Source organism: Anser brachyrhynchus, assembly GCF_964034855.1.
Source record: "Anser brachyrhynchus genome assembly, chromosome: 9".
Lineage (NCBI taxonomy): Eukaryota > Metazoa > Chordata > Aves > Anseriformes > Anatidae > Anser > Anser brachyrhynchus.
The window spans coordinates 6,686,112-6,698,802 of NC_137703.1; the positions used below are offsets into that span (position 1 = coordinate 6,686,112).

The following is a 12,691-nucleotide window of genomic DNA, read 5'->3' on the forward strand; positions in this document are numbered from 1 at the left end:
AAATTAAGTTGAACACAAGCTGCATATAGACATAGAAAGCATATGGCTATGGAAATTAATGACTGAATAAATAAGCAATATACCATAATTTTGGCAATATTAAAGAATATAAATAGAAGAATATAAATAGAAGAATATAAATGGCAAAATATTTTTAAGTTAAAAAAATGTTCTTTGTATTCTTTAATATGTACTTCATCTACTACTTCTGAAGGCAAATAAAACAGCAGTTATTCTCTTCTTAAAGAGAGATCTGTATATTGTTTCAGGTATGCACTTATTAACGTAGAAATAGTACAGTTCAGATCCACCTTCTATGCAGTCATGCGTGCGATCTTCAAAAGTTTCATATCTTCTTTTTGCATGTCTCAAAAGTGGGGCTGAGAGACTTTGGAAAGAACTCCATCCAGGAGATCCAGATTTGTAAATTTAGAACTGAGTGTAATTGAACAAGTGGCTTGAGAGGATTTCTTTTTGTTATCACCTGATCCCTGAAGTCAGATGTGTACCTCTGTTGCCTTAGAATCGTGGAAGTCACAGAATCATTAAGGTTGGAAAAGCACTCCAATATATCTGGTCCAACCATCCCCCTACCACCAATGTCACCCACTAAACCATGTCCCCAAGCACCACGTCCAACCTCTCCGTGAACACCCCCAGGGATGGTGACACCACGACCTCCCTGGACAACCCGTCCCAACGCCTGGCTGCTCTTTCTGAGAAGAAATGTCTCCTCATTTCCAGCCTGAACCTCCCTTGGTGCAACTTGAGGCCATTCCCCCTAGTCCTGTCACTGGTTATCTGCGAGAAGAGGCCGACCCCCAGCTCCTCACAACTTACTTTCAGGTAGTTGTAGAGAGCAGTACGGTCTCTTCCTGGGAGAGCAGTATGCTGAAGTATCTTTCTTGAAATTGTGTTTGCAGAATTTAAACATTTAAAAGAAACATACTATATTTAAATGTATCATCCCCCCCCCATGTTAGTGTTTTCTCGAGACCTTTTGCCCTTGTTTTAAACTCAATTGTAAGTCTTATTTCTCCAGCTGGGGTGAAAGAATGAGTTCGTATTCACTTTTCTAGAAACCAGTAAGAATCTGTTGACGTAATGCCCTTTAATGCCCTGTTTTAAAGCGTGTTTGTCCATCACCACCGTCACCAATTTGGTATCAGCTCGGAATTTAGCAACAGTGATAGTGAGTTGAAATTAATATAAATGTTTCTAAGGCAGACTTCAAAGTCTAAAATATTTCCTAATAATCAGAGCTTATCTCATGGGGTGACGAGTTCAGCAGGGCTAGGGAAGTTTTTAACTGTCAGAGCTGCTTTTAAATTCCGTATCTTCATGGAATGTCACGTGAACATTGTTCATGTTGTCTATCAAAGTCTTGTTTGAAAGGGCAGTTTAATAGGTGCTCGCAAAGAAAGAAAAAAAAGAGATAGATTTGAAAATCGTCATCTTTAAGACTTGCAACGGAACTGTTCAGCTGTTCAGCATCTCCTCTTGGCATATAGGCCCTTGTCGGAAACATGGACATCATTTATTTTGTTTCTGTGAGTAGAGTGTTTTACTCATACAGTTGGCCATTCTTTGTGTTCTTTGTCTATTTTAGGATTAACCTTTAGCATGTACTATCAAAAAGAATCATAACATATCAAGTATTTTCTATCTCCTGAGAGTGTAAGGTTCACAACACATAGTTATAAAGCCTGATTCTTCTAGTTTCCTGTGCATGTCAGTTTACTGAAATTTAGCAAGTTAAATTGGTGTAAAGCTGATGCAGTTACATGCAGGCCTAAGCAACAAAATTATGTAACTATTAAAATATTTATGTAATTATAGCCTAAATATAATAGATGTAGTTTTACTTTCCACTAATAAGTGATGTAAAAGTCAGGTTGCTGTTTGTAACCCTGAACTGGCTTTCTTTTCACCTTTTTGAACAGCTGCAAGCAATGGTAAGTGCAAAGATTACTCCTCACTGCTAATCTGTCACCAGAGAAAAGGAATTAATGGGTGAGAACAGAAATTTCTGTTTATGCTGTTTTCACTCCTTGCCTCATTTGCAAAGACGTTGCATGAGAAATTGCTTGTCTGAACTTGGAACCATTCCCTGTTTTTCTATATATTCCTATGCTGTGCTAAACACCTGGGAATATGCCATCTTCATTTCTGTGTCAGACCATTCATTCATTGCATGGCCTTGCAGCATAACACTGTGTTATGCTTAAAGTTTTTGTTTGTCTGGGGGCTTGTTGTTTTGTTGTTGGTTCTGGAAGGTAATGTATGCTTTAAAGGCTTTTACTGAAAGTTCTGTCTCAAGAGAAAACAGCAATTGATTGATCATGGGTTTCACTATTTCTTTTTCATTCTTCTTCTCAGTACAGTAGTCCGTGTTTATGCCATTTAGAAGTCAGTTCGGTGGAGTTCTAGGAGCTGTAAGTGGTGCTAAATCTTTTCAGTGCGTCTATTACAGAGAACTGTATTTGCTTTTAACATAGAAGGTTCTGAAAGACATTTTCTTTCAGTCTTTCCTTACCTTCCTCAAGTAATTGTCAGAGAAAGACAAAACTGACCTAGTCAATCTCTCATATGAATTTACTGTGGCTGCTGTCCGTGACCTAGTTGGGGGGAGGAATGATGGGGAGCAATAGCGTTGCTCGTGTATCTTAACCACCCTTTGTATGACCTTGTTTTTGGTATTGGGGTCTTCCTTTCCTAATCACCACATAAAAAGATATTTATGACAATAACTCAGGCAGATTTTTTTTACGTTTTGTATTTTTCACTCCATTTTTTATGACAAGGCAAGGGCATCATTTTGGATTGATGTTCTGGAACTAATTGTATACTAGTCTTACTGCTTTTTTGTTGTTTTTGGAGGGTTTTGTTTCTAAACCGATGGTGAATGAATGACTGTACTGCTTTGTGATTGCCAAAGTAATACGACTGCCATCCCTGTTCTCATCAAGTACTTCAACCTTGGACCTCCTTCATGTAGCTCTTTCTACTATTTCATTTTGGTGAAATGGGCTATTTAGTTGGTCACAGGAGGAGCCAAAGCTCTGATTTACTGATGTGCTGAATGGAAAGTAGTGAGAAAGAAAGGACGTCGGAAGAGAAAAGAAACAAAAACCCCTGCATGTGAAATGTGGACTTTCAGCTGCTCTATCTTTTGTGTAGATTTCCTGTAGTTGTGCTTTACTCAAGTTTTACATAACGCAGTACTTTATTACATATTCCACAAGAGACCTTGGTGTTCAATATGAAAGATATATACTCATGATGAGTTCTGTGTAGCATAGTTAGTGAAAAAAGTCTTGTGGAAAATTTTCCATTTGCAGAAATGTCAGTCTCGGGGGGGGGGGGGGGGGGGGGGGGAAGGAAAGAAAAAAAGGAAACTAGCCTAATTTTGGATTTGGGGGTTTCTAAGGGAGTTTAGGATTAAAGGTTAGTACTGATATTTATAGAGAACTTCTATTGCTAACTTTTTAAATAACTTTTTTGTATTTATGATAAATAAAATAATATACACTAGGACAGAATCTTTATGATCATGTCTTTTATCGTTCCTGGCTTGTGACTGTTTTTCTAATAAGGAAGATAAATAAGTTCATTTCAATTATTGATTTACTTAAAGGGATGCTAACCAAGTAGTTAAACACTGCTATGAATAAAAGTAAAATATTCATCAACCAATTAATAATCTATAGTTTTCCAAGACTATATAGAGATATGCCTGAGGCTTACCTGTAGCATACTTTATATCATTATATGTTCCACTTAGAAACAAAATTAAACCAAAATAAATTTAAAAATATGTAACAATTGTTTTTTAAAATGTCTAAGGAGACTGTTACATCATGCTCAAGGCATTTTAATGCCTAAAACCTGATACAGTGCAATGCCCCAGAACATATACTCCATGAGCAGAGAACATGTTTTGCACTTTTGAAGAAATAATGTAGCTTTTCATAGAATCTCCCAGGACAGTAATTGCGAGAATAATAAAATAATTGAAGACTTTTTTTTTTTGCAGAGGTCTAACGAAGGCAGTTGTATTTTAACAATCTAGCAGATGCCTTGAGATGCAATTACTGAAGGCAGCAAATGTGCCTTAATTAAAAATCTACGACTGATTGTTATGTGGGTTGTGAGAACATCTGCTAATATCTTGATAGATTCAACGTAACATCCATGCTCACAGAGCTAGCAATGTCTAAATCCTACTTTTATCTTGGAGATGGTTGATCAGAGAATGACGTGGGCTGTTTGCATTTCAACATTACTAACTTTGAGTACTGGAAAATATATAATTGAGGCACGCCAAGGATATCCCAGATATGGGCTACATCTCTTATACAAGTTGGAAAAGATTGTTGAGAGAATCAAAGATTGCAAGTTTGCATTGGTGTGTAGTTCAGTACAACAAAATCATAATTTGTCCTTTCTTAAGATTTCTATTTTCCTTTGTGCTGTCAGGTTATCAGTTTTAATGTGACTGTTCTGTGAGACAGATGCCAACGCACTCAAGGCAGGATACAATCTCACTCTTTTCCAAATGGATAGCAGATGATCTTGAAGAAACTCCAGTCATTGTGAGGGTATTGCACCCACTGCCATCCACAGTGGCGTTACTGATGCTCTGTAGGTCGCTCTTGGTTTGGATAAATCACAGAGTATTTTAAGGCCAAAGATAGATACTTTCTCAAAGTATCTATTCCTTGAAGAACAGAAAATTCTCCCAAATGAAATATATAAATTCCTCTTGGTTGGAAGGTAAAGGTTAAATGGACAGGCACTGGTATTTTTTTTGACACATTATATATTTAATAGTCCTTACGTTAGTGACAGGTAGAAATCTCTTAAATTCACCTATTTGCACTTTATTTGTGGTACTCTTTACTCAAGTCGTTAAACTATTACTGATCATGGACACAACAACTTCAGTCTTGAATTGGACTTCAGCATTCAGTTTGGATCTGAAGAGCTAAAATCCGAGCTGCTACCACACGCACTGGGAGTTCGCTCCTGCCCTCTGTGCTGACGCATAGGGGGACCCTGCTCGTCAGCCCTTTATAAAGCTCCAGGTATTGCGGGCTAATCTGGAGCCCTGGTACACTTAACAGTATGGAGTTAGCGTGTCATTTTGGCTATGGTTGGAAGGACAACAGGACAGAAGACGACACCACAAGGTGAGCAAGCTCATTTTCTGACACCCAGAACAACGGCGTCCCTTCTCTGACTGCCACAGGGAGGCAGGCCCCACAGCTTCTGGCCCCGGCGGTGCAGGAGCCGAAGCTGGTAGGTTTGAGTGCACCAGTCAGGGAACGCTGCACCCCCAGCGTGAGTGAGACTGGATCGTACAGATAATCTGACCAGCAACCAGAAGCTTCTAGAAGGAGAGTTGGGTCCTGTCAGCTGAGAGGTGTTGGGGTGTGCTGGGTCCTGACAGGGAGGAACCTCCAATGACAGGGGTCTGCCTCACGGCACATCCTCGGCTTGAGCGCTGCGCATTTGGTGCGGAGGAGACCTTATTCACCATAGCAGAGCGCTGTAGTGCTCTGTGGAGCTGGAGGCTGCAGCAGGAAGGGTTTGGTTTTCAGTGCATTCACCTTTTGTGAACGGTGAAAACCCAGTGTGATGGAGTGCAAAGCAAGCGGTGGCCTTCCACCCGTCCTACCCTGAACACACCCCACCCAGTAGCTCAGTGGTACCAGTGCAAGAGACCCCAGCTGAACCTTGGTACTGCAGCGTGCAGCCAAGCTGAAGCTAAAAGCCAGCATCACGTAAGTTGTTAGGCTCTGTTCCATGTGTGTGGTGTCTCTTTGCTGCCACATTCAAAAATGGTGAGGAGAAACGGCCTGCAGAGACCTGAGGCATCCCTGCAGGGGTGGCTAGGTGCATGAAATGTTTGCTGTGAAGAGCATGTCCACTAAAATAACGAAAATCATGTCCTCTTTAACAGAGAAAAACCTTCTCTGCTGTCTATGGCCTGGACAAGGTGCAGAGCAGTGGTGTGCACTGGTCAGCATGGCTTTCCATAAGCAAAGTGCCCCGTGCAGGGATATAGTATTTACAAATTAAATGTGCGGACTTTACAGCATCCTTCTAGAGGTAGCAGAACAAAAACAAAAGGAAAAAGAAATTGCACACAGTTGTCTCCGGGCTGTGGTTGTATTGGCTGTTTGGTGGATTTGGATTAAAAGTTCTGGAGAACGCATGAAAAATAACCTAGAGTCTAATCAGTTTATTCCCAATGATTTACCAAGATTTTAATTATATGCTTGTGTAATTGTGTTTTGTATGACAGATCTTCAGCTCTATTCTCTTTGTAATAGAGTCTAAACATAGCCTAAAATAACTATAAATGTCATCAGAAACAACGGTTTCAGTATGAACAAAGAAAGGCTATTGGCTTTTTGGAGGTCACTCATCTGGACATTCATCCAGACTGTTTCTTCTTTTTAATGTTTACTGAATATTTAATGATACTTATACACACAGTGTTTTTCTACGTGCTTATTTAAAAGTGAGCGGTATTTCGTGAAGATGTAGGAATGCAATAGCAATAGGAAAGCCTTGGCGTTATATGCTCATCAAATAATGAAGCATTTTTTTTCTGGACTGTAAGCAATTCAATTATTTTCTTTCTGGAATAAATTAAGTAAAGCTTATTGAGTCCAATCGGCCCTTGTTTCTAGGGAATTGTAGTTCAATTTCATTTTTAATTAGATTGAATGTTGTGAATTTCTTAGCAGTGGTAAGCAAGATCTGGCAATAAAATATGCACTCAATTTGTATTAAAAGTTCCTAAAATCTAGTGCAGGGAACTGGCAATATATCTGGCTTATGTTTAATCGTCCAAGTACACTATTGTGAAAAATTTATTTTTTAAAAGTGGCTGATGTGTAACTAATTACTTTTCTCTGATAAAACTGTATTGAAGATGAGCAGACAGCAAACAGGAAAAAGTATGGGACAAAATGTTCAGTTCGTTTTAAGCTTAATACCATATTTAAGTCCACATTGTTAAAAATACTGTTGTGCAAGGACTGCAGGATTAAAGCAAACTGCTTTTGGCTTTGGAGATGGTGGGGGGAAAAAAATCTCAAGAGGATTTTCAACTCTGGCTTCTGTCTTAGGGGCTAGTGGACGACAGGCTGAATTGTGATATCAGTGCTTGGGAGCTCTCAATCCACACTGAGATCTGCCAATTTATAGTAGCTCTGTTTTATTCAACACTTCATTCCTTCTCTTCGTGTGAATTGCTCCCATCTTAGCACCAGAGAAACTGCTGTTCTTTGCATGTCTGCTGTGATTCCAAATACTCATTGCCCGTCTTGCTTTTATTTGCTTTCCTTTTTCTTTTGTTTTGTAGTTATATAGCATCTTATCCATGTTCATACAATGTTGATGGACTTCTATGTGAAATTTGGGTGCTCTAATAGTGCCATTCCTTAGACAAGGACAGTTTTGAGCTGAACAGGAAAAACACATTTCTTTCATCATCCCCTTGGAGTCAGCCATTAAACTGGTTATGTCCTCCATCTCATTTACTATCCTAATACACTGCCTTGAGAATGGATCAGCAAAAGCCAAAACTTCATGGGGTGGTATTTTGCCTCTAAATTATTTTCACCATTGCTCCTGGACCTCTGACGGGAAATGTAGCAGCATGATTAAACATGGAGTAGTATTCAAAAATTAAGCTGAAGCCAAAATGGACCTTTGTTACCTTACTTGTTAGAAATACGGAAGTTGGAAGAGTTGTATAAAAATGTAGATGCGTATCCTTTTTTTTTTCTTAGAGTCTTGATTGTGGTACCATTGTATCTTCCAAGTAGCCTGTATTATCGTAGGTAATTGAGAGGACAGTGGCATCTAATTAAATCTGCAGTATGTGAAGTCGTATTTTTCTACTCAAGCAATCTGTTTCAGAAATAGAAATACATTGTCAGTGAGGTCTTCCAACAGTTTAAATGGCCCTTTACCCTTGCTTGGTAATTTTACTTACTGCCAATTAGTAAAATGAGATGGGATTTCCATTCAGAGCCTCATGATTTTAATTGGAACTTCAGTAGAAAAGAATAATTAATAACTTGTAGCCTGTCCAGCTAGTAAAGCTGTGTCTCAGATTAATGAACCACGTCTTCTGCACATTGCTCTATGAATCGAAAAATGCACTAGTTAAAAACTGGTTAGTTATTTCTCTAATTAATGTTGATCATTGCACTGAAATATAATTACAATAGGAGATACAGCTCCTGGTAATATGTATGAATAAGTTTGATTTTAAACAGAGAATAGTTTAAACAACTTCGGGAAAAATCGAAGCATGTGTGAGGTTCTTCTGGATGCTTATAAAAAGTTAAAGCCGAGAAATGCTAACCTCCTTTTTTATAAGATACATTTCTCCTCAGTGCTTATTTTGAAGGAGCTATTGATTCTTGGAAACGACTCTAAGAGTTATTTGAATATTATACAATTGTATTATTCCAACTATAAACACCATACTCCTAATGTGCACATAATGATGAACTTACTTTAAATTAAAATTAAAATTAATTAAATTAAAATTAAAATTAATATTTTGATCAGTCAGAATTTTGTCATAGATTGAATTGTGACTTTTTTTTCAAAATTCCTCAGAATGTTTTGCCTCCCGCATTTCACATATTTATCATTTCCTGACTGTTAACCTTTGTAAGAAAATCTCTTCCGCTAGAAAACTTTCTCTTCTGTAATACATCACAGGTTCATATATGTTGTTTTTCATATTTGTGTTATTTTCTCTCTTATTCTGAAACATGGTTGTATAGTGTATATGGAAATATGTGAGAACTAAATCAAAGAGGAATCTTACCTGTATGGAATGGATTTATATTGTTTTATTTACTGATACTTTGTAAGCGTTATGTAATGACTGAAAACCTGTAGGCTTGTGTAATACAGCTGAAAGCAGAATTAGATCTAATAAGAAAATGTCAGAGGATTCATCTTGAACATAATGTTGAGGAGAAGTAAAATGTGGCAAAAGGGAACCTATAGTAAAATGAAGAGATCTGTTCCATGTTTTTCCAGCACCAGTTTGCTTTATCGCATGCTGAAAAACTCTAATCAGTGTATATACAAACTGCGAAGTGCACTTGAAAGATGCTGTATTTTAAATTAGCTTTTCCAGATATAGTGGTAGCGCTGCGTCCTTTGAATAAGGGTAGAATTGTCTGTGATGCCAAAGTCAGTTGTTATACGGCATCGTAAGGCAGTATGGCCAGTACTCATCTGCATTATCCTACATAATGTGTCCTTTGAAGAAAGACCAGGGTGTTCCGTGGGTCGGTGAACAGGATTTTCACAGCTTTGTTTGTCAAGGTTGGATTTTGTGGTGTCTACTTTGCGGTCTAAGTTTCTGTAGTCTTTTCCATCAGTCACTCTTATGATTTCATACAGCTTTCCCTGTTCCATTAAGGAGTGAGCTCCAACTTTTATTAATGCCTTCTTAGCGTGGTGCATTAGCAGGGTCTGCCTCTCCTCTACTCAGTATCCCATTTTCTGTGAATTTGCGGGAATATGCTGAGATAGCTCGTCATGTGAAACAAGTCTTCTGTGCCAACTAATGAGTTGTTAAGTCATTACTGTCATTCAAGACTCATAAATGGACAAGCATAGAAGGCAGACTAAAGACATACAGGGAAATATTTATGAGGAATGGGGCTGATGTTATACCCTATAAAGCACATTCATTGCAACTTTTTAGGGGAGGGATAAAGGTGGTAAAGAGAACTTTCACCAAAAAACAGAGGAAGACAAACCACTGATACTGCTGATACTGTAAATGTCTGCACATATAACACCATGACTGATTGCAGAGAGCGTTTCACAGAGGTAGAGAGCTGTCAACTAACAGTTGTACAGCAAGGTTCTCGCATAGTTTGGCCTGATTTTGGCACCATTATAATGGGAAGAATTGCTAGTAATGAGGAGCTATTTTCACATGTAGTTGGTTGGTTAGTATAATCCAGTTACCTGCGTCATCATCTTTTTTTTTTCCTGATGTATTCCTAATCATCATTAACCATCTTGAGTAAAATAAAGACTTCCAAAATCACTAGCCACTACTTAAAACGAATGTCTTTTCACTGCCTCAAACACATCATCTTTAAAAAGTGATTTAAGGATGCCTTACCAGGTGTATAATTTACAAGGCTGATCCATCCCCAGTAACATGGCAGAGCCTTTGATAAAGCAGCAAGTGTTTCATACTAGATTAAACTGAGTCCAGAACGTTTATGGGGCATTTTAATACACTGGATTGAAATAGTTACTTTTTTAACATGACTCTAAAGCCTTGTATAAAAAGGAGGATTTAAGCAGCCATAGACAACAAAGGGGTTATCCCTGGGCACCAGCGTCTGATTTATCTTCAAGCGTTCTGATGTTTCCATTTTATTCTGAGATGTTTGTAGCTTTGGGAGAGGGAGGAGGCATACAACCAACACTGTCAGGGGCAAATTCTGCTGTTAGTTCTTTCTACAATCTAAAATAATCCTTTGCTTTGAGTAGTTGTATAACAGTTTGCCTGAAAGATTTCATCTACAATCTTTAGCTATGTAAAAAATGCAGCACCTTCAGTTTTTACGGTGTTGACTTATTTAAGATGAAAATGGAAAGAACAGTAAGTGTTTCTTGTTGGCATAGCTGTGGTATCACTGTTGGAAAGTTAAAAAGCAGCAATTATAGCTGAACTCTGAAAGCTGTTTTATAATCTCACATGTACAACAACTTCTCACTAGAGATTGTAGCCATGGCAACATTGGTTGCTGCATTTTGTGAATAACTGTAGTTACCTTCTCTGAGTGAAAAAGGAATTCAACAGTGATTTTTATTAACTACAAAGTTTAAAAAGACATATATTTAACTGCATAAGTTTTTTCCTATTTTCTGTGCTATTAAAGTAAGACTAGAGATGCATAAAAGGATGATGGATGTGGATACTTGAAAGGAAAAGGCAATTGATATTTTCAATCCTGACCATTGTATCATTTAACTACAATGCATTTTCCTCCTCTTGTTGTGTCCCTACCCTTTTTAATGCGCTATCAAATTCTGGCTGAATATCTGAACGTGAAGGGGGAACAGCACGATACAATAAACTGACCTACCATTTTGGAAAATCGTAAAGCATTTAATACGTTTTTAACCTTTTAAAAAATCTCTGCTAATTGCATTCTCTCTTTGCACACTTGCATTTATCTCAGCAGGGTTCTCTCAAAGTGACTATCCCTTTTCATCTAGGCATTGTTTATTTAAATAAAATACATAGGATTATGCAAGATTCACCAGTTCACTCGTGTGTGTTTATCTGAATTCAGGCTTATAGTGTGGAAGTCCTGGCTAATTGCAGTATTAGATATGTTTCCTTAGAGATGACAAAAAGCAGGCTGCTACTTTTATGCATTTTTTGTCTCAACTTTCAAGAAAAGCAGAGCTCAACATGAAATGCTTTTGAGGCTTAAACCAAATGCTATATATTCATGTAATTTGCGTACTTGTAAAGCCAAAAATAGCTATGCATAAACATTTCTTAAAATCTATAGCTAGGAGATAAATTGAATATATATATATATATATATATACACACACACGCATTCAGGAAAAAAAAAAGAACAGTCTAAAAGAAGGAGAAGGCAATTGAATTGGGAAATGGAGGTATAGTAACAAGAGCTCAGGTTCCTACAGAATCTGAGCTGTGTAGTTCGGAAACACACTTGCAGTCATTCCTCAGGCTTCATGGTAGCCGTTTGGAAAGTCATCAGTAGAGCATAGTGAATAGTAAGATAATCCTTAAAAGCCAGCATTACCTCTGTCTGAGGAATTAATGTAGTTGTGTGCCATTGTTGTAGTCTTCAGTCAATTCCAAATATGCAGAGCATTACAGAGAGCATTCCTTTTGTATCATGGGGATATTTGCCACATTACAATTCAATTTCATCTGATTCAGAATAAAATCCTTTTATTTTTCAGTTCCCTATGAAAGGGAAAGCCTGAGTTGTTTTCAGTCAAAATTGATCTATAGGCTGCTGCAAGCTTTGGTGCTTGGATGCTGTTGTCCTTGACTTTGGCAAAGTTTGACTGGTTTGCTGCACCAGATCTATAGATTTTCAGAAAGGCTAATTACCATTACCAACTCAAGCTGTGATGTTCTAATGAAACAGAATAAAAGGTCTGTCTGACAGGAGGCAGACTCCAAGGTTTGGGTAAGCTAGACTATTTCATTTTTTTTAATGGCCTGTAAACTCCTTGTGTTTTCTCTTTTTGTTGGAGAGAGACTGTGTCCAGAAATCCTATACAAGACTGATGTCAATGTCCTTGAAGAAGTAAACTAACCAGGAATGTCATACTTCTAGTAGTATGGAAAATTTGGAAGAGTTATTCAAGATGTGTTAAAGAGATTAGTTTGAACACTGGGACGTTTTCAAGATTATATTTATATCACATGAAAGTATATCAGGATTGTAAGCCTAAGCAAATGTCCAAGGATTAGGGAGAAAGATGTCTCCACTCATATCCCTTTGTGTAGCTAGCCTAGTCCTGGCCAATACCTCACCTGAATTTAATCTCTAGTACACCAACCTTGTCTGACAGTATCACAATAAAAGAGGTAAGGATGCAAATCAGTTGCAAATCTCAA

General features: G+C 37.9%; 1 protein-coding gene across 20 annotated transcripts in view; it reads left to right on the top strand.

The window, feature by feature from the left end:
- Positions 1–12,691, top strand: part of NAALADL2 (N-acetylated alpha-linked acidic dipeptidase like 2) — a 438,404-nt gene that overhangs the window by 274,662 nt on the left and 151,051 nt on the right. The window lies entirely within an intron of this gene.